Source organism: Anolis carolinensis, chromosome 1 (genome assembly GCF_035594765.1).
Source record: "Anolis carolinensis isolate JA03-04 chromosome 1, rAnoCar3.1.pri, whole genome shotgun sequence".
NCBI classification, from domain to species: domain Eukaryota; kingdom Metazoa; phylum Chordata; class Lepidosauria; order Squamata; family Dactyloidae; genus Anolis; species Anolis carolinensis.
This window is the reverse complement of record NC_085841.1, coordinates 98,285,934-98,306,241: the sequence shown is the minus strand read 5'-3', so window position 1 is coordinate 98,306,241 and position 20,308 is coordinate 98,285,934.

The following is a 20,308-nucleotide window of genomic DNA, read 5'->3' as shown; positions in this document are numbered from 1 at the left end:
AACGAAGAATGTCCTGTCGCATTTTTGGCCACCAATAGTTTCTGGTAATGAGTTGCACGGTCTTAAACCTGCCAAAATGCCCAGCCATTGGTTCGTCATGATGTGCCCTAATAACTTCCAACCTAAGTGCACCCGCCGGTACATAAACCTGTCCATTGCGTACCAATACCCCCTCCTGGTCTTGTAAATGAGGCAGCATAGTTCGATTCCCTACCGACAGTAGTACGAGTTGCTCTTGAGTCCAATTATCCTCTTTCTGAGCCTCTAAGATTTGAGCATGTAACCCAGCCTCGTTTTCCACCACACATAAAGAGGCAGTAGGCAAAATGGTCTGGCACACTGTCTGCTCGCAGGTTTTAAACTCAGGCTTACGAGATAGCGCATTTGCCCGTAAGTTTACCTTCCCCTCTACAAACTGAACTTTAAAATTGAACCTAGAGAAAAACAAAGCCCATCGAATCTGACGTTGATTCAATTTCTTGGCAGTTTGTAAATGTTCTAAATTCTTGTGGTCAGATCTAACCACAATTTGATGATGTGTGCCCTCTAACCAGTGCCGCCACACCTCAAAAGCCACCTTGATAGCCAGCAATTCTTTTTTCCCAAATGGTATAATTTTGTTCAAAAGGTGTTAGTTGTCTAGAATAAAATCCACAGGGACGCAAAGTCCCTGATGAATCCCTCTGAGGTAATACAGCCCCCAACGCATAGCTAGAAGCGTCTGCTTCTACTATGAACGGTCTATCAATATCTGGATGGATTAGTATATTGTCAGCCTGGAAACTAGACTTCAATTGAAGAAATGCATCGTGAGCCTCCCGTCCCCACACAAACGGTTGTTTCTTACGCAAAAGTTGCGTTAAAGGTACAGTGAGTTTGGCAAAGTTTGGGATAACCTCTCGGTAATAATTAGCAAATCCCAAGAATCGTTGTACATCTTTTTTGGATTTGAGTTCTTGCCATGAGTTGACTGCGTCAACTTTGTGTGGATCCATCTTTAGCTCCTTTCCTGAAACTACATGTCCCAGGAACTCAACTTCAGGCACGTGAAAAACACATTTGGAAGCCTTAGCAAAAAGCCCATTCCCCCGTAGACGGTGTAATACCTGCTTAACATGCTGCTGGTGTTCTCTTTCATCCTTAGAGAAAATTAATATATCGTCCAAATAAACTACTACAAATTGGTCAATTAAATCTCTAAACACATCGTTTATGAATCTTTGGAAGACAGCAGGTGCATTACAAAGTCCGAAAGGCATTACACGGAACTCGTGGCATCCGAAACACGTGTTAAATGCCGTCTTCCATTCGTCACCTTCCCATATTCTAATCAAGTTATACGCCCCCCGTAGGTCAAGTTTGGTAAAAATCTTAGCCCCTTGCACTCTTGACAGTAATTCCGAAATCAAAGGTAGCGGATATCTATCACGAATGGTGTGCTTGTTAAGAACCCAGTAGTCACATACTAACCTGAGTTCCCCTGTCTTTTTAGCTACAAAAAACACAGGTGCAGCAGTTGGAGAACTAGATGGGCGAATAAACCCTTTAGCCAGGTTCTCATCAAGAAATTCCCTCAAGGCTTGTCTTTCTGGTACCGTTAAAGCGTACAACCTTCCTGCTGGCAACTTAGCGCCTTCTACTAATCTAATGGCACAATCGTATGGTCTATGAGGCGGCAACTTATCCGCTTCCTTCTTACAAAACACGTCTTGAAATTCTCTATATTCAGCAGGCACTCCCTCCATGTCAAGCTGAGAAGGATTAAGAGCAAAACATTCCTGCCTCTTAAAAGCTATAGTACGCTTCACCCAATCTACTTGAGGATTTACTAAAGTTAACCAATCCATTCCCAGGATTACATTGTATCTTGGTAATCGTGTAAAGTCCCATACAAACTTTCCAGTTACTCCTTGTACCTCCCACGTTATTTCTGAGGTCTCACGATTAACCACCCCAGACTCCAGTAGTTTCCCATCCACTCCTTCCACCCATATATCGCATGCTTTACGTACGGTAGGAAGCCCATGCTTCCTTGCAAACCCAACATCCACATATGAGACCGTAGCCCCTGAGTCCAGCAGTGCCAGAGTAGAAGCAAGTTCTTTTCCCCCAACAGATAAAGAAATGGGTACAAAGACATGTTTCTTCCCCTCAAGTGACTGCTTTAGAAGCCCTAATGCGTTGGACTCACGTCGCACTAGGGCTGGCCTTTTCCCGAAAGCTGAGAAGGCTTAACATTACAATTCCTAGCAAAATGCCCAGCATTCCCACAATACAAACACAATCCCAATTGTCTCCTACGGTCTTTTTCTGCCATAGACAGTTTTCTAAACACTCCGAGCTCCATAGGTTCCTCCCCTTTTGCCATAGGTGCCCTAGGCGCAGATACAGATGGTGCGTACATTGCCCTAGACTGTTTGCGAGATTCGAACCGAGCGTCCAAACGCAACACCTTAGCTACCAAAGCGTCCCAGCTTTCTGCCGGCTCTAAACGTGCCAATTCATCCTGGAGGTAGTCATTCAAGCCAGCAATAAACAAAAGCATAAACGCGTTCTCCCCCCAGTCTAATTGATGCCGATAAGAATTAAACTTGTTTAAATAATCCAAAACAGAACCCTTTCCCTGTTTTAACCGATAAAGAGCCCAGCTAGCATTTTCCATACGGAGGGGATCCCCAAAAGTGTAAGATAATAATTTTTTGAAATCATTTAAATTGTCCTTGACTGGGTCATTACCCAAAATCAAATTAGTGGCCCATTGTCCCGCAGGACCGGTCAGTAAACTCAAAATGAATGCCACCTTACTGGTGTCCGTAGGAAAAGCTTGTGCACTAATCTGGGAAAAATAAAGTTCGATTTGCGCCAAAAAAGTAGGCAGTTTGTTTCGAGACCCGTCAAAACGTTCCGGAGTCATTACTTGTCCTTTAGCTGGCTGTGCTGCTTGTGCAGCGTAAAATGCAGCCTGCAGCTGGTCGAAACGAGCCTTAGGCTCCTCCATCGTCTTCTTGACGTAATTACCTAACTAGAAAACTTTTTTCTGGCGTTGGGCAATCTGTCAGAGACAGAACGCCACTAGATAAGATTCAACACAGTTTATTAAGGACACAGAACCAAAAATGCCCGTAAAAGACAAAGGGCTAGGCAAACACTCGCCTTCAATACGAAAAGATACTAAAAAACAGTTCCAAAGATAAACCGGATTAAATGGGAGTTTAATCCGGGTTAAACCAAAAATGCTTACTTCAGCCTGGCACTTAAAACAAACAAAAACTGGTAAACAAAGATACAATAAAACGTAAATAACTGGCAGCAGATTTCTCTCTGCTACTCAACAGCTGTGGTTGATTAACTAAGTTGCTACTCCTCCATGTAGCAAGCGAACTCCGGGTTCAAACGCATCAATCAGGGCAGAAGCAGTCAGCGGGGTCCCAATCCGGTCCAAGGTCGAAGGCCAGGTACAGACGTCTTAGTTCACCAGTTCCACCGATAATCACAGAAGGGATAGTCCGAGGTCGCAGTCAGTCAGTCAGTCAGTCCAGCGTCAATCCAGAGTAGGCAATTAATGTCCGTCAAAAAGACGACGGAGGTCCAAGCTATTAAGATTAAACACAAGTTGCACAGGAAAAGCCCACACAGTTCCTCCCGCCGTCTATGCCCAGTGTCCTTGGTAACTTACGTATTCAGCAAACGAATCACACCCGTCTTCAGGAAATTCCCAACAAGAGCCCAAGCGTTCGTCCAGATTACCTTGCCCAACGCAATTAGCCCTGGATTCTAGACCCCATTTTATGCCAGTTTACAACTCCTCATCGCTGTCAGCTGTTACCCTAATTCCAGGTGCCTCATCATCATCCTCCTCATCACAGGTAAAACACCTTTGACTACGCCCCACAGCATCCCCAGCTGTGGATCCCGTCCCATCCCTCCAGCTCGTCCACGGGTCTAATCCTGCAACCCCCCAGTCGCCTCCCATACTATCATTGCCGGTGGCACCCAAATCCTCCCTCACACGAGTCCATTCCATATCATCCTCCTCTGAGCTAACCATCTCTTCCTCCATTCCCTCGGTAAAACCCTCAAAGGAGTCTTCATCAGTTGGTTCTGCAAATAAGTCCCGCAGCCGTTTCCTTTCTCGCTCCTCAAGAGAGTCTGACTCCCGAGGAGTCTTACGACCACGTCTCCCAGAATCGGAGCCATAAGGCTCAACCATAACATATTCTCTCTGGTAATTCTTCCACACAACCATATAACCCAGAATATCAAGGCAGATAATCCACAATATCTGCTTTGAACTGAATTTTCTGAGGCTGGTTCCAGACAGTGGTAAAGTCCGCACACTGGCTCCCAAAGCCCTCACTATTCACGGTGGGTATCTAGATGCCCACCCATAACCTTCCGAAAGAGCACCAAGACACCCAAACAACCTGCCCCCCCCACACACAAAAAAAGCCTTTAAAAATAACATAACTTACCGGGCTGCCATTATACTGCTACGGGAGGTCTCCTGACTCTTTTTGGGGGGTTTCTGAGGAGGGGATTGGTGTCCTCGGGGGTTTCTGGGTTGATTCAGCTCAGAAAACCCATGAGGGCTGTGCGGACTCCTTGGACTCCTGAAGAGGCAGTCCATACAAGGCCATACTGGATAAGACCCAGGTCTTTCAGGAAGACCTGGGTCTAATCCAGTACCTAATTAATTCAGGACAAAGCAGGGTTTGCCTGTTTTGTCCAGAATTAATTCACTTTTATTTGAGGCATTGTTTGGATGCCTCAGGTAAAGGTCTGAGAGGGCCTGCAGTTTGCGCCCTGTGTGGATGGGCCCTGAGTCCACACAGCCATATAATCCAGTTCAATGTGGATATATACAGTAGAACGCTGGTAGTCCGAGTTAAACGGGCAGACCTCAACTCGGTCAACCGGATAACTCGGATTACCAGGTGGGATCGGGAGGTGCTGCAAGCGCCTCCCGATCCAGCCCTCGTCCCAACCGTGGTGAGACCTCTCCATGGGGACAAAGGCTGGATCGGGAGGCGCGGCAAACACCTCCCGATCCAGCCCCCATCCCAACCGTGGTGAGGCCTCTCCATGGGGATGAAGGCTGGATCGGGAGGTGCTGCAAACGCCTCCCAATCCAGCCCTCGTTGCCATGGAGAGGCCTCTCCATGGCGACGAAGGCTGGATCGGGAGGCGCTGCAAACGCCTCCCGATCCAGCCCTCCTCCCAACCGTGGTGAGGCGTCTCCATGGGGACGAAGGCTGGATCGGGAGGCGCTGCAAACGCCTACCGATCCAGCCCTCGTCCCAACCGTGGTGAGGCGTCTCCATGGGGACGATGGCTGGATCGGGAGGCGCTGCAAACGCCTCCCGATCCAGCCTTCGTCCCAACCGTGGTGAGGCCTCTCCATGGGGACGAAGGCTGGATCGGGAGGCGCTGCAAACGCCTCCTGATCCAGCCCTCGTCCCAACTGTGGTGAGGCCTCTCCATGGGGACCAAGCCTGGATTGGGAGGCACTGCAAACACCTCCCGATCCAGCCCTCCTCCCAACCGTGGTGAGGCGTCTTCATGGGGACAAAGGCTGGATCGGGAGGCGCTGCAAACGCCTCCCAATCCAGCCCTCGTCCCAACCGTGGTGAGGCCTCTCCATGGGGACGAAGGCTGGATCGGGAGGCACTTCAAACGCCTCTAGATCCAGCCCCCATCCCAACCGTGGTGAGGCCTCTCCATGGGGATGAAGGCTGGATCGGGAGGTGCTGCAAACGCCTCCCAATCCAGCCCTCATTGCCATGTAGAGGCCTCTCCATGGGGATGAAGGCTGGATTGGGAGGCGCTGCAAACGCCTCCCGATCCAGCCCTCGTCCCAACCGTGGTGAGGCCTCTCCATGGGGATGAAGGCTGGATCGGGAGGCACTGCAAACGCCTCCCGATCGAGCACTCGTCCCAACCGTGGTGAGGCCTCTCCATGGGGACCAAGCCTGGATCGGGAGGCGCTGCAAACACCTCCCGATCCAGCCCTCCTCCCAACCGTGGTGAGGCGTCTCCATGGGGACGAAGGCTGGATCGGGAGGCACTGCAAACGCCTCCCGATCCAGCCCTCGTCCCAACCGTGGTGAGGCCTCTCCATGGGGATGAAGGCTGGATCTGGAGGTGCTGCAAACGCCTCCCGATCCAGCCCTCGTCCCAACCGCAGTGAGGCCTCTCCATGGGGACGAAGGCTGGATCGGGAGGCACTGCAAACGCCTCCAGATCCAGCCCTCGTCCCAACCATGGTGAGGCCTCTCCATGGGGATGAAGGCTGGATCGGGAGGCGCTTGCAGCACCTCCCGATCCAGCCCCCGTCTCCACTGAGAGGCCTCCCCGCGGTTGGGAGCACCTGTGCAACGAAGGGGCTCTCCCTCCCTTTGGCAGAGGCTTGGAACCAGGGAAGCAGGAGTCGCTTCCCTGGCTCCAAGTCTCCGCCAAAGGGAGAAAGTCCCTTCGCTCGGCGGGTGCTTAAAGGAAGCACCCCCCGAACGAAGGGGCTCTCCCTCCCTTTGGCAGAGGCCTGGATCCAGGGAAGTGACTCCCGCTTCCCTGGCTCCAAGCCTTCGCCAAAGGAAGAAAGCCCCTTCGTTCGGCGGGTGGGTGAACGGGGAGGGCTGCAAAAGCCCTCCCCGTTCACCCGCCCACCCGCCCACCCATGCCTCGGCTCCTTCGTCACGCCGGGACCGGCAACACCGGTGCCCGGCGTGGCGAAGGAGTCGGACGTGCGTGTTGCTAGGTAGATAGCAAGCTACCTAGCAACACACACGGGGCACTCGCCCCTTGGGAGGTGCCCCCTGCATGTTGCTAGGTAGCTTACTATCTACCTAGCAACACGCAGGGGCCACCTCCCAAGGGGCGAGTGCCCCATGCATGTTGCTAGGTAGCTTGCTATCTACCTAGCAACACGCACGTCAGCGAGCAGGTGAACGGGGAGGGCCTTTGCGGCCCTCCCCGTTCACCTGCTCGGATTGCACGGAGGCTCGAACAAGCGGGGTTCGAACGAGCGGGGTTTTACTGTAGTTGTGTGGAAGGGGCCAAAGATAATGTCTAGTAGAAGCGTATCACAGAATCATGTGGAGGACCTAAAAAATTCCTAGAGAGGACATATTTTGTCAAATACAGATAGGTGAATCAACAGTTACCGGACCAACAGGAATGCGGGTTGTAGTCTACATATAAATTAGCATAAGGCAAGGAGTTTCAAGTTTGTGTAAGTACGGTCTTATGGAACATCAGATTCTAGGTCCTAATGCATCCTTGACTATGCTCTCTGTAAGCACTGGATCCTTGTAGCCAGTCATTGAATCACTGGAGTTACCAAGAATTTCATCTGCACCCATTCTGCCTCCCCCTTTGTGTTTCTCCATTGGCCTTGTAAGTGCTGGCTGAAATCATACCTGGCTGGCTGAGAACATTCCTTCTGCCCCAAGCCTATTTTATGCAAAAGATGTTTTATATGCATTTTATGATAAATATGACCTTTCTAATATAATGTTATATGCATCTTGTTACATTTTTAATGCTGAATACTATCTTGTGACATTCAGCAACATGGTAATTTGGAAAGTGAACTGTACTCTGATGGACACATTAATTCAAGGAGGTGAAAATCAGGTCACTTCACATCAAAATGTGGAGCGAATGTAATCCTCAGGCATCCCTAGTTCATGGAGAATCCTTGCGTCATTCAGCTGCATGAGACCCAAGAATCATGTGCTTGTATGAAACCCATAACTCCATCACTAAACTACAGTTCCCAGGATCCTTGGGAGGTACGCAATGTCCTGAAGTCATTTTACTGATCATGTGGTATACAAAGTAATGCAGATACACCCCATACTGCCTAGACTATAATGCAAATGAAGCAAAAAATACAATACAAATGCAAAAACTCTGAGCAGCCTCTGGTTTGTGTCACTTTCCTATTATTTGGAGGTGAAGCATTTGTTTATACTATCTGCATGTGTATTCTTCTCCAATGCTACCTGAATTCAGTACCTGGACAGTACATACAGGGCTTTCCAAAAATATTTTTGCATACAGTGGGGAAGCAAGGAATGCATATTTTTCGTCCCAATCTGACTAGATATTGAGACACTATGCTAATTGCATATTTATTTAGAAGATTTGTTTTTTAAAAGTGTTGCAAAGGAAATTAATGTAGTCAATTTTTCTTCCTCTGGTGAAAACTGGGATGTATGTGTGTGTGAGAAACTGTATCTCAGTTTCCCACAACATAGCTACATTTAAAGGCACTGTTCACCAATCTACTTGTTCAAGCTTAGTGATAACATGCTCTTTAAACCCAGATTAGGGAAGTTGAGACCTTGAAGCCATTTTTCAACGCAAGAACCCCCACAGTGCCCTTGATCTGCTCAGTTTCATGAGCACTGGGAGAAAAAAAAAATCAGTTGTTTGCTTTGGATAAGAAAGGAGGATACTATCATAAAAAGTATGCACAGTGTGGTGTAGCAGCCTAGGGTGCACCTACACTGTAGCATTTATATGGTTTGACTATACTTTCACTATCATGGCTAAATGCTATGGAATCATGGAACTTTTAGTTTTACAAGATATATAACCAACTCTGTCAGAGTGCTGGTACTTCACCAAATGACACCACCCACAATTCTTTAACACTGAGCAAAGCAATAGCAGTTAAAATGATATCTCAAACTGCATTCATTACATGGTGTAGGTTATAGATACAATGATAATAGATATAATAGTTATAACAATAGATATAACATAGATATAAATAGCCTTAAATGAAAGAGGATAGGGTGCAATATGAAGCACTCATCTTGCCATTAGGAAGAATGAGAAAGTGTCTGCCTAAGGTGTTTGCCTGTGAGTCCTACAAAACTGTGGCAACAAGCACTATATTCTCAACACAAAAATGTTGCTTAGATTATATAGCATTATTTAATTCTCCAATATTTTTGCCACACCTGGAGAAGCCAGTGCAGCTACAAGGCAGCCAAAATGTGCAGCTACAAGACAGCCAAAATGTGCAGCTACATACTTAATGGTTACAACTCTGTTTGCACAACTATGAACTAAATATGTCTATTGTATGATGGCTGAAAAAAGTACTTCACGTGCATAAGGAGCATGATGTCAACATGATTCTGCCTTTTGAAATTGGTGAAATCCAAAGCCTTAACCCTAGTATTAGCATTATTGTTATTTATATAATGGTTTTTCTCTCTTAAAAGAGACTCAAAGCATTCAACAATGCTAAAAACAATACAATGTATAATTAAAAACCAAAGGCCCATTCCACACAGCTGCATAAAATCCAATTGAACAAGATTGTATGGCAGTGTGAACTCAGATAACCCAGTTAAAAGCAGATATTGTGGATTATTTGCTTCGATATTGTGGAAGCCCGTCCACACAGCCATATAATCCAGAATATCAAGGCAGATAATCCACAATATCTGCTTTGAACTGGATTATCTGAGTCCACACTGCCATAGAATCCAGTTCAATGTGAATTTTATACAACTGTGTGGAGGGGACCTGGGTTATATGGCTGTGTGGAGGGGCCCTAAGACATATAAACACTAGAATTAAATATACATAGAATTATAATGAAAGATATATTATGCACACATAATCAAATGAGCTTTCATAGGAAAGAGCCTCAGGTACGTGAAGTGGAAAGATGCCGACATTGTCAAGTCTGGTGGGGTTTGGAAATGAACAACTTGCAAGGTGAGATTTAAAAAAACAAGAACTCACTGAGAAAGCAATGATCATGGCATTTGCCCTTGGAGAGAGAGTCTTTCAGAAAGACTTTCTCCATCTTCTAATCCCCCTCCACTCACACCATCCCACAAAAACAGAATAACAGACACAGACAGTAGTTAATGTGTGAGGGCAGGAATGATTTTCCATCTGAGCGCCTCCCTTCATATGTGATGGGGAAAGCAGCATTTGACGTGTTGTAATGTATATTTATGAAGCTGTGCTGAGTTCACAAGGGAAGTGGTGATGAAGCGGTTGGCAGAAGGAAAACCAGTTGTCAAATTTACCAAGAGAGACTGTAAAAGGTTGAGTTAGGGAAAAAATGGCAGGCACAGAAACATTGAATTAAAGGCACATTTGTAATACTTGGTCTAAATATATCCTTGGCTTCTTCATCTATTTGTTAGTGTCTATTTCTCCTCGAAATGATGCTAGGTACATTATTATTTTTTCTTTAAAAAAACCCCAGCAGGTCTACTTAATCCTGGAATCCTCTAGGAGTATTTTTCCCCTCTTGTCTTGGGCTCTGGTACAGCGAATCAGGTTGCCATGGTAAAATGGGTCAGCGCAGTAAGCAAGTGAGTACGAGCAACTGAAATGCAGAAGTAGCAAGCAATGCAAGCCCAAGCAGACAGTAATCTAGTGGAGAATGTAGGTCACTGGGAGTCTTTGAAGCTGCAGCTGTCTGTCGGACCTCTCTCGCAGTCAGGGCGCACAAAAGAGTCATGACAGCTAGGCTTCTGGTTAACGGTTGCTACAATGCAGGGGCGGTTGTGGCTGTTTGCTTTGTGTTTGACTGGGGAGGAAAGCAATCACCATTTTAGATTTCATTTGATGATTAGACAGCAGGCTGGCCCTATCCTTAGACAGAAGGAGGCAACCATGCGGCAAAAGATGGAGGAAAAGAGTGGCAGTCTTTAGACTTTTCTTCCAATCTCCAATAGTTTCCCTCCACTGGAAGGTGAGAGCTGTGGGGCCACATGGTCTTCCCTCTGTTCTTTAAGGCAGCCCATAGGATCAACAGGCAGCACTCTTCTATCCTCAACTGCATGCATCTGAATTTAGGAGGTGGAAGGGAGTTGTCTTCTTCTTTGTTTCAGGCATAAAAAATGATTTCATATGCAAACATATAAGCAAATATGCTCACATACAGATTAAACATAGATCACAGGTCTTCTTTCCTGGATGTATGCAAAATATGCAGTGCAGTATTATACATTTGAAGCAACCAGAAACTGGGGAAATTGCTGTGTTGGGCCAGAACATACCCTGACTTTTATTGGCAAAATTGATAATTTCTCAAATTGCCATGTTGGGCCAGAAAATACGCTGCAACTCTCCCAATTGGGGAGGAACAGTCCCGATTCGTTCTCCATCATCCCTCTTTTTCAGCTGCTTTTAAAAAATGTCCCCGTTTTTCTCTCCTTCTCTCACTTTTCTCACTTTCTTCAGTTGTTACAAATTTATTTCAATGTACAAAACTGGTTTGCACTCAGTAGGAGGACAGGATAGGGGCAATGTCATGTTGTTACCATTAGACTAAAACAAAAGCAAACTGCTGCAGCCTTTCCTTGTATGTGTAGTCTTTCCTGCCAAGAACTTTTGCCCTCTTGATCCTATGCTGGTATTGCTAGGCCACATACATCCCAGCTTTCAGCTGTGAAATCTAGAGAATATGTCAGAACTTTCAGGATCACCCAGCCATTGCAACTAATGGCTGTGTTATTAGCGAAATAATATCTTTAAAAAGTAACATTTCCAATCTGTGCAGGTATCATCATTTCTGTTCAGTCTTAGAATAATAGCATGAATCATTACTTCAAAGGAAGAAGTGGACAGTTACCTACAGTCATAAGCCCCAGCTACCCTCTAAATCAAAGCTGCCTAAACTATGGATTGTGACCGCAAATATTTTCCTTCCTTCAATTGAAATAAAAAACATCCATTTTCTGTCTTTATAAATTCAAGAATTTGCCTGAAACCTTTGTGCAAAGGGAGGGTTAATGCCACCTATTTGATTTGCGGTGGGAGGAAAGGATATGGATTGCATCATGTATGTGAACAGAAGGGAGATTATAACCATGTTTCAATATTTGAAAGGATGCCACACTGAGGTGGATGTAGATCCATTTCAGCCACACAGCCCAGTCTGAAACCTAGGAACTTTGAAGTTAGAGGCAGGGACCTGTTGTCCATTTTAGTGAATGCCTTCCCCAGTATTATAATGGTACTTTATACCCATTACAGCTGAGTAACCCCCTTTCCTTGATGACATGATTTATTTGCACTTTTAGCACTTTGGCCTAGATTTTTTGAACCTATCCATGGTTTTAACATTTTATCTTGTATGTGGTTTTTATGACTTGCTTTTATTGTCTGATTATTGGTTTTATTGGTTTTATTGTTTTGTTTTATTGTTCTGTTCGGGCTTGGCCCCAAGATCACTCCCAAGCTGTGAATCTGCATCTTCAGGGGGAGTGCAAACCAGCCTGTAACCCTATACCCTGTTCAGCCTTATGACTGACCAGGAGCACCTCCATCTTGTCTGGATTCAATTTCAATCTTTTCATCCTCATCATGAGTTGAAAGGGTTTATGAAGCCCTACTCTAGACTGAATTTAGGTTGAGTGTCCCTTATCTAATATGTTTGGACTAAAAGGGGTTGGAATTGTAGGGTTTTTTCCCCCAGATTTTGACAAATGCTTCTTGGAAACCATTGGAAATAATGTAACTAGGGGATGGTTGTATGATGTCATCCTCTCGTGTCCCTTCATCCCATGCCCATATACAAAAGACATGCAAATCCGACTGTACCTAAACAAAGTGTTGTTAACATTGTTGCTGTTAATGAATTATGAGGAAGAAATTCAACACTCATCCTCCTATTTTAAAAACCTCTTTACATGTTTCAAGGATGTTGTCCATAGTCAGCTGAGCATTTTTGTATTAAAATGGTATTAGTTAACAATAAGAATTTTTAGATTGTTACTTCTTTTAAGATTGTTATTATATAGCTTCATATCATATATTATTATATAGTTCAATTTTTTTTTATTGCTCTTCAATTATCTAACTGAAGAATTATCTAATTGAAGAAGTAGTTTCAAATATTAGAAACAATGTACAATCAATTCAAAGCCATCCTGTTTAAACAGCTGCTTCTGAAAGTAAGGTTCTCCTCTGAAGCTTCTCTGGATGGTGGCCAATGTGCTGAGGATGAATGTTTTAGCAAATTAGTTGTATGTCTTGTAACTGATAACTGGAATAATTAAAACAATAAATATATATATTTCAAATGTCAGAAAAGATGACATTTTGAGGAATATTTAATGATGTTTTTCCTGCCTCAGTACCACCAATGAGGCAGTTAATGTTTTGAAATTCATTGCAATGTCAAGAGATATGTGGATGGAAACTGCATGAAGCTCTGAATGTCTTACAGATGCAAAGTTCTGGTACGCGTCTGTTTGGGAGGAAATTTTTAATTTGTGTTTAAGAAATTAATTGCACTAATTAATCCATGTTCATTTTATTAAATAGACTGTTTTCTGGGAGTTTTAAAATGGGCTAGAAGCCAGAACTGCACTCAGTTAAACTAATCAAGCCTTGGCTCTTTGAAATAACTTATTTCCATGTGAGGGTGTAAGTTGAAAAACACCACAAGAACTGAGTGCCCAAAACAGCAAACCTAAGCCTATACTCCTATCTTTATTTTATTTATTTTAAATCATTTTAATCCCACCTATCTCCTTGCACAAGACTCAAAGCAGATTAGGAAGACTGGATTGAAAATCATCCTGCAATTCTATACCCATTTATCTGTGAGTAAAGCCCATAAACATCAACAGGCATCTAAGTAGTCAACTAGAAAGGATGAATAAAATGAAGCTGTTGTACTAAGGACAAACCTAAGGCTGTTAATAACATGGATTGGCATCCAGTTCAGTATTTATGATGTCATAAATTAAATTTATATCTTGTAAATTTTCCTATACATATTTACAATACAGTTTGAATATTCAAAATGCTTGGGACCAGAAGTGTTTTGGATTTTGGATTTTAAAAAATCAGATTTTTGAATGCCTGTATTTGTATATATGTGCATTATTAGAGATCTTGGAAGTATAATCCAAGTCTAAACACATACTTCGTTGATGTTTCATATACTGTATACCTTATTCATATAGCTTGAAGGTATTTTTATACAATATGTTTAATAATTTTGTGCATGAAGCAAAGTTTGTGTACACGGACCTATCAGAAAGCAAAGTGTGGACAAGTTTCCATTTTGAAGTATTTTGGATTTCAGAACACTAAATAAGAGATACTCAACCTGTAGTGACACCATTGTTACAACCACAAATGCTCCTTAAAATCGATCTTAAAAAACAAGTAGCCACACCTATTGAAGGAGTTGTGCAGCACTGATGAGTAGGGAACTGAAGAATGATATATCCAGCCCGTATATGTCACTAATTCTGCTCCAACATGCAAACTTATGTGGTTCTGCAGAACTAAGAGCCACAATTGCACACAGTTTACATTTACATGGAAGCTTACGCTGTAGGCTTCCCTTTCAGACATGTGCCTTCAGTGAGGATTGGAAGAGAAATTTTATTTGGCCTACATTTTTTAAAAAACTAACCTAATTTACACCTTCTGCTGTTCTTAGCTGAATAATTGCAGGGAAAAATGTTTACGCTTGGGAAAGCTGCATACACAATGCATTATATTAGGAATCATAGAATCATCTAGTCCGATCCCCTGCCATGCAGTAATACAAAATCAAAGCACAACTCCATTATAGAAGCTGATGTGGATATTGGACAGAATAAAGTCCTTATTGAATAATTCACAGGGAATAGATGTAGCTAAAGAAATCCATCACTAAAGACACTACAAAACTTTGGGAGTGTCATGTAATATGGGCAGGAATCTCATTGGTTTCTTATTCACTTATTCACTTATTCACTTATTCACAGTACAAGCTATACCATTTTCCTTATACCGGTGTCATTTGTCCCATTGAAAATATTAGGGTTTGCTATTAACCCTAATGGTTTCATATATCAGGATGAAGTTTGGGAACACATCCCAAGCTGATACAGAGGCCATACTGTATTTTGCAGCCTGAGGAAAAACAGGAAATGGTGTTTCATATCCCCCCAATATTTCACAGATGAAAACCAGGACACCTGTGGCTAACTTATATCAAGGATGGTCAAGACAGCAAAAAGTATTAAATAGGAGTAGCACACAAGCTGCTGGGTTATTCGGGAGCAAACTGCTTTTGCACTTTGAACTTACAACTTCATCACATTCACCTAAAAAAGTCCTAGGACTCTTTCACCCTGTCTTCTGGTTGGAGTCCCATGCCGGCCATCACACAACGTTGGAGGAAGTCCTGCCACCAACCGGGGTGAAAGTGTCACTGGAGGCTTCCCCCACAAAACAGGAGGCTTCCCATGTTGTGCTGCCTCCAATGGAGCCAGCACGGGTCATCTGCAAAAGAGCAACACTTTCTCTGTGTGACGAGGAAAGTGTTGCTGAGAGGGAGCTGTGTGCAGGGGAACAGATTCAACCCCCTGCCCCTCTCTCTTTCCCCAAGCCAGGTGAAGAAGCACACTTCACTTGGCCTTTGTGCTGAGGTGCTTAGTTTAAAGCAATTGAAATCTGTTGAAAAGAGAAAAGTGGAAGGAGGAGAGAAAAACTGGAACATTTTAAAAGCAGCCAAAATAATGGGATGTCAGTGGATTAATCAAGACTATCCTTGATTAATTGCTCCTCCCCCCTGCCTCCTAGTGCTTCATTTCTATGTGCCAGGAGGCCTGCTAAAGCAGCGTAATGGTGGCCCAGTTTTTCTTTTACTTTCAAGGCTTTGGGGCAGGGTGGGGGGTTGGAGTATCTGGGAAAGCCTGGGTATGGGGACAAAAACCCACGCTGAAGCAAATTTTTAAAATCCACTTTGTTGTGGGTTTTTCCCCAGTGTGGAAGCGCCCTAAGAAATCCTAGGAAGTAGACTTAGTCTATAAAAGCTTATGCTACCAACTTTGTTCTCTGATTGAGTTTCTGAGGTGCTACAAGAGCTTATTGTTGAAATATCACTTCACTTCATTTCACTTCACTTTATTTCTTAATTAGTCGCTCTCCACCAGAGTGCTTACAATTTAAAATATCATTCCACAATATAAAAACATTCAACATAAAAACATTCAACAGTGACTATTTGACAAATTAGATCTGATTTACTTAAATGCACAACCAAAAAGCCAAGTCTTCAATGAACCTGGCCACATAACGGAAGAATTTTGGACCCAAAATCTGAACTGGCCAGTATGAAGAAGATATGTGTGTGTGTGTGTGTGTGTGTGTCCATGTGTCTATAGGAATAAACATGTGAGTGTATATATCAGTCTGCACACATTATTTCATACTGTTTCTCACAATATTTCTCAAATTATTTCATACTGTTTCTATGCTTAATAATGAGAGTAATTCAAAAATCTCCATGGCTTTATATTGCATTTTGTGCATAACGAGAACAAAATATTTTGGATGGAAGTTCCTCACTTGTTTTGAAGTTCCAAATGTCCTTGGGAACCAACATGAAGCAACAAAAATGGCTGAAATACTTGCTCAGGCAGGCTCCTTCTTGCAAATTCAACAAACAACACTTAGTTCCAAAAGGAGCACAATTGAGGTCAACAGCCAGTTGCTAAAGAGCATAGCTCAAGCAACAGCTCAGCAGAACACACCTTTTTAGGTATCTGCAGATATGTGTTAAAGATCTACTATGATGCTGATAAAATGCTTTCCATTCTCTACATGCCTAGATAAACAACACTGAAACATCACAGATACCTCCTGACTCCCAGGCCATTTTACCTGTTGCTAGCCTTGTAGTTTGGTATTCCAACTATGTTTTTGATGCAGCTTTATTGCAAAGAAAGTAGTCCAATGTGGTGCCTTGGGTGCAATCTGAAGCTTAAGTTCTTCTGCATGTAGACATTCCAGTGGTGTGGTTATATAATTTCTGATAATATACTTCCTCAGACTCACCACACACACCTTTTACCTGGGGATGTGTCTGTAGTTCTCCCTTCAATGTGAAAAGTGGTAAAGCAGCTCCCCTCTTGTTTATTCTACTGGGGGGGGGGGCACTATGGATATTGGCTCAACAGTCCTTTGCTATTAATTCATCTTAGCTTAAAAGAGTGCACACACGGACTGCCACTGATATGAATGGAAAAGTCACCACACTGAATGTGCACATGAATGGATAAAAGTATATGTTTGGGAAAAAAAAACTGGTTAGAAAATGTGGGAAAGTAACAAGCAAATGGGAAAGTAATAGAAAAACTCATAATTCAGTAGAGTCTCACTTATCCAACATAAACGGGCCGGCAGAACGTTGGATAAGCGAATATGTTGGATATTAAGGAGAGATTAAGAAAAAGCCTATTAAACATCAAAATAGGTTATGATTTTACAAATTAAGCACCAAAACATGATGTTATACAACAAATTTGACAGAAAAAGTAGTTCAATATGCAGTAATGTTATGTTGTAATTACTGTATTTACAAAATTACCACCAAAATATCACGTTATATTGAAAACATTGACTACAAAAATGCATTGGATAATCCAGAACGTTGGATAAGCGAGTGTTGGATAAGTGAGACTCTACTGTAATAGGAAAGTAGACAGTATGAATGCATAACTCATATACATGACTTATTTGTGTTCAGCTCTTTTGCTTAGAAAGGGTAATCTGGGATTGCATGCCATTTGATGAGGAAACCTCTATGACAAAATTCCATGGAGGGTTGTGTTAATCCATGAAAGGAAAGCTGCTAGATAAATTCAGGGTTAGGTCACATTCCATTAATTAAAGACCTCAGAGTCATCTCTCCCTCTCCGGCCAAGCACTGCTTGCAGAAGAGAAAAATAACACAAAGATGCAGTTAATTTTTATATTGCATATTTATCACAATCCTATATAATCAGGGCAGAACAGATGTTCGGTATAAGGGAAATGCTTTTGCTAACATGCAATAGATCTCCAAGGATTCCTGTTCAACTATTGTCTATCCCCACCCTCTAGGAAGCTAACAAGAGATCAGCTTATAGGAAGAATTGATATTTTGTACAAAATATGACCAGTTCGTGAGAGAAAGATCTGTAAGAACTTTAGAGTTCTGCAACATGAAAACTAAATAGCTGCAATTATGGTTGCATTTGAAAGGTAGAAAACACTGAGGCCTGAAAAGTGTTGACTTTGTGCTGCCTGCCTCGCATTGTAAATAAGTGGGTGAGGGTGGCACACAAAATGAAAATACCTCTGGTTAGCTATATATTGTTAAGGACTTAAGAACTGCTATGATGAATCAGACCCAAGACCTAGCAAATCCAGCATTCTAACCCCATAGAAGTCATCCAGACACAAGAAGGGCATACATCTAACCATATTCTCCTGCTAGGAGTTGCAACTAGTAAACCTAGTTCCTTTGATAATGCAGTGGATCTATAGCTGTCATGATGACTAGTAGCCATTGATTGCTTTATCCTCCATGAGTGTATCTAATCTCCTTTGGAAGCCTTCCAAAGCAGTGTCTACCACTATCTTATGGAGGAAAATTCCACAGTACAGTATACATCTGCAGTGTGTGGAGATATATTTCCTTTCATCTTTTTTGGATCTCCTACTAATCCATTTCAGTGTGAAATCTTGGGTTCTAGTTTTATAACAGATGCAGGGGGAAAGAACTCATTCTTTCTATTTTCTCCACAAAATACGTAATTTTACATGCCTCTGCTACACCCCTCTCTGCCCACCTATTTTTCCAAGCTACAAAGTCTCACAAGTTACAAACTGTTCCCTTCAGAGAGTTGCTCCAGTTCCTCAGTCATTTTGACTTGATGAATTATTAACTGGGCAATTTTGCTCCCAACATAATCTGACTAGAAATGTAATGACACAGGTATAACATGGATAAATAGTAGATATTCTTAATTCAACAAAAAGATTAATTGTTCCAAGGGATCTTGCTTACATTGTTTGATAACTGCCATGACTCTATCCTATGGAATTCTGGGATTTGTAGTTTTATGAGTGACAAGGCCCCCTAATGCCTCACCAAACTACAGATCCTAGAATTGTATAAATTGCAGCCATGGCTCTCACTGGTATCCAGGTGCTACAGCTGTGTAGAGAAAAAAAAACACTGCTAACTGAAATGAGAGCCTTACTTCTTCCATTCTCTGTTTTAAAAAATCACTCTTGACTTGGGAGTTAGATCTTCTCTTGTTTCATTTTGGATTATCTCATTATAGTTTTTCATGGTAAAGTACATTCAAAAGGTGTAATGACTCCTTGTGCATAGTACTAACAAGCATTAGGTATGGTGCCACGGCTGCTGTCTCTGAGAACAGCTGTTTGGCAATTGTCTGACTCCTGAGCAAAAGCTTGTCTGACATGGGGGACCCTACCAGCAACACTGCTACATAAGCATAACTTCTTGCTTCACAGGAGTGTCAAGGTGAGCTGAAGACTGCTAGCCAGTTGACATTTGAGACAGAATAAACACCACTCTGTTCCAGATACATAGATAGATGGCTGATAGATACGAGATGATAGATAGATAGATAGATAGATAGATAGATAGATAGATAGATAGATAGATGATAGACAGATAGATTTACTTCTTTAAAGAAGTATATGGGGCTCAGGGTAACCATCTCAAATAACTTCTAATTGAAAAAGTGAAGGACAACAATGATATACAGTAATATACTTATAAATTCATCTGCAATGGAAACATAACACACTGACTGTACCTTTCCTCAAGGAGTTCTAAGAATTCAGGGATGCTTAGCAGTGTAATCAACTCTACAAAATTACATTTCCCAGAATACCATGGAAGAAAACTAAATTTGTACAGTGTGAAAACAAGTTTAGATTTTTTTGTATAATTGTTGTCTTGCATTAGATCAAGCAGAGAGATATGACCTGATCAGGCCATTCAAGAAAATAAGTCATTTGGCTTCAGCAGAGTGGGAGAAGCCAAAATGCATGTTGGTCTCATTGGGATTCTGAGCAGATGGTTGTTTCTTGCAGAAGAAGCAGCACCAAACTGTTGTGGTTCAGTCTGATGATGATGAAAGGGGATTTGGGTTTCAGCAGTTTGTTCCAGGAAATGTGGAACAGCAGCTTGTCCCTGGGAATGTTGTGGACTCAGAAAGACAGGTAGATTCGGGAGCTGCGGATGGCTTGGGAAAACAGACGGAACAGGGGAATGTGGAAAGTTCTCAGTTGAGCAAAGATAAGGATGACCTTCTACAGGAGTCTGAGAATTGTCAACAGACCTCAGATGGTAGTGAGGGGGATGAATGTTTGTTAGACAGGGATTCCAGGTTAAAGTTGAGAGCAGGCCTCCGTCGTTCTGTGAGAATTGCAGGCAGATGCGGGGAAACAAGAGTGCACAGGAATGTGTTTATGTCTTGCAAGGAGGGTTAAAAGAGATGTAATTTAGGAA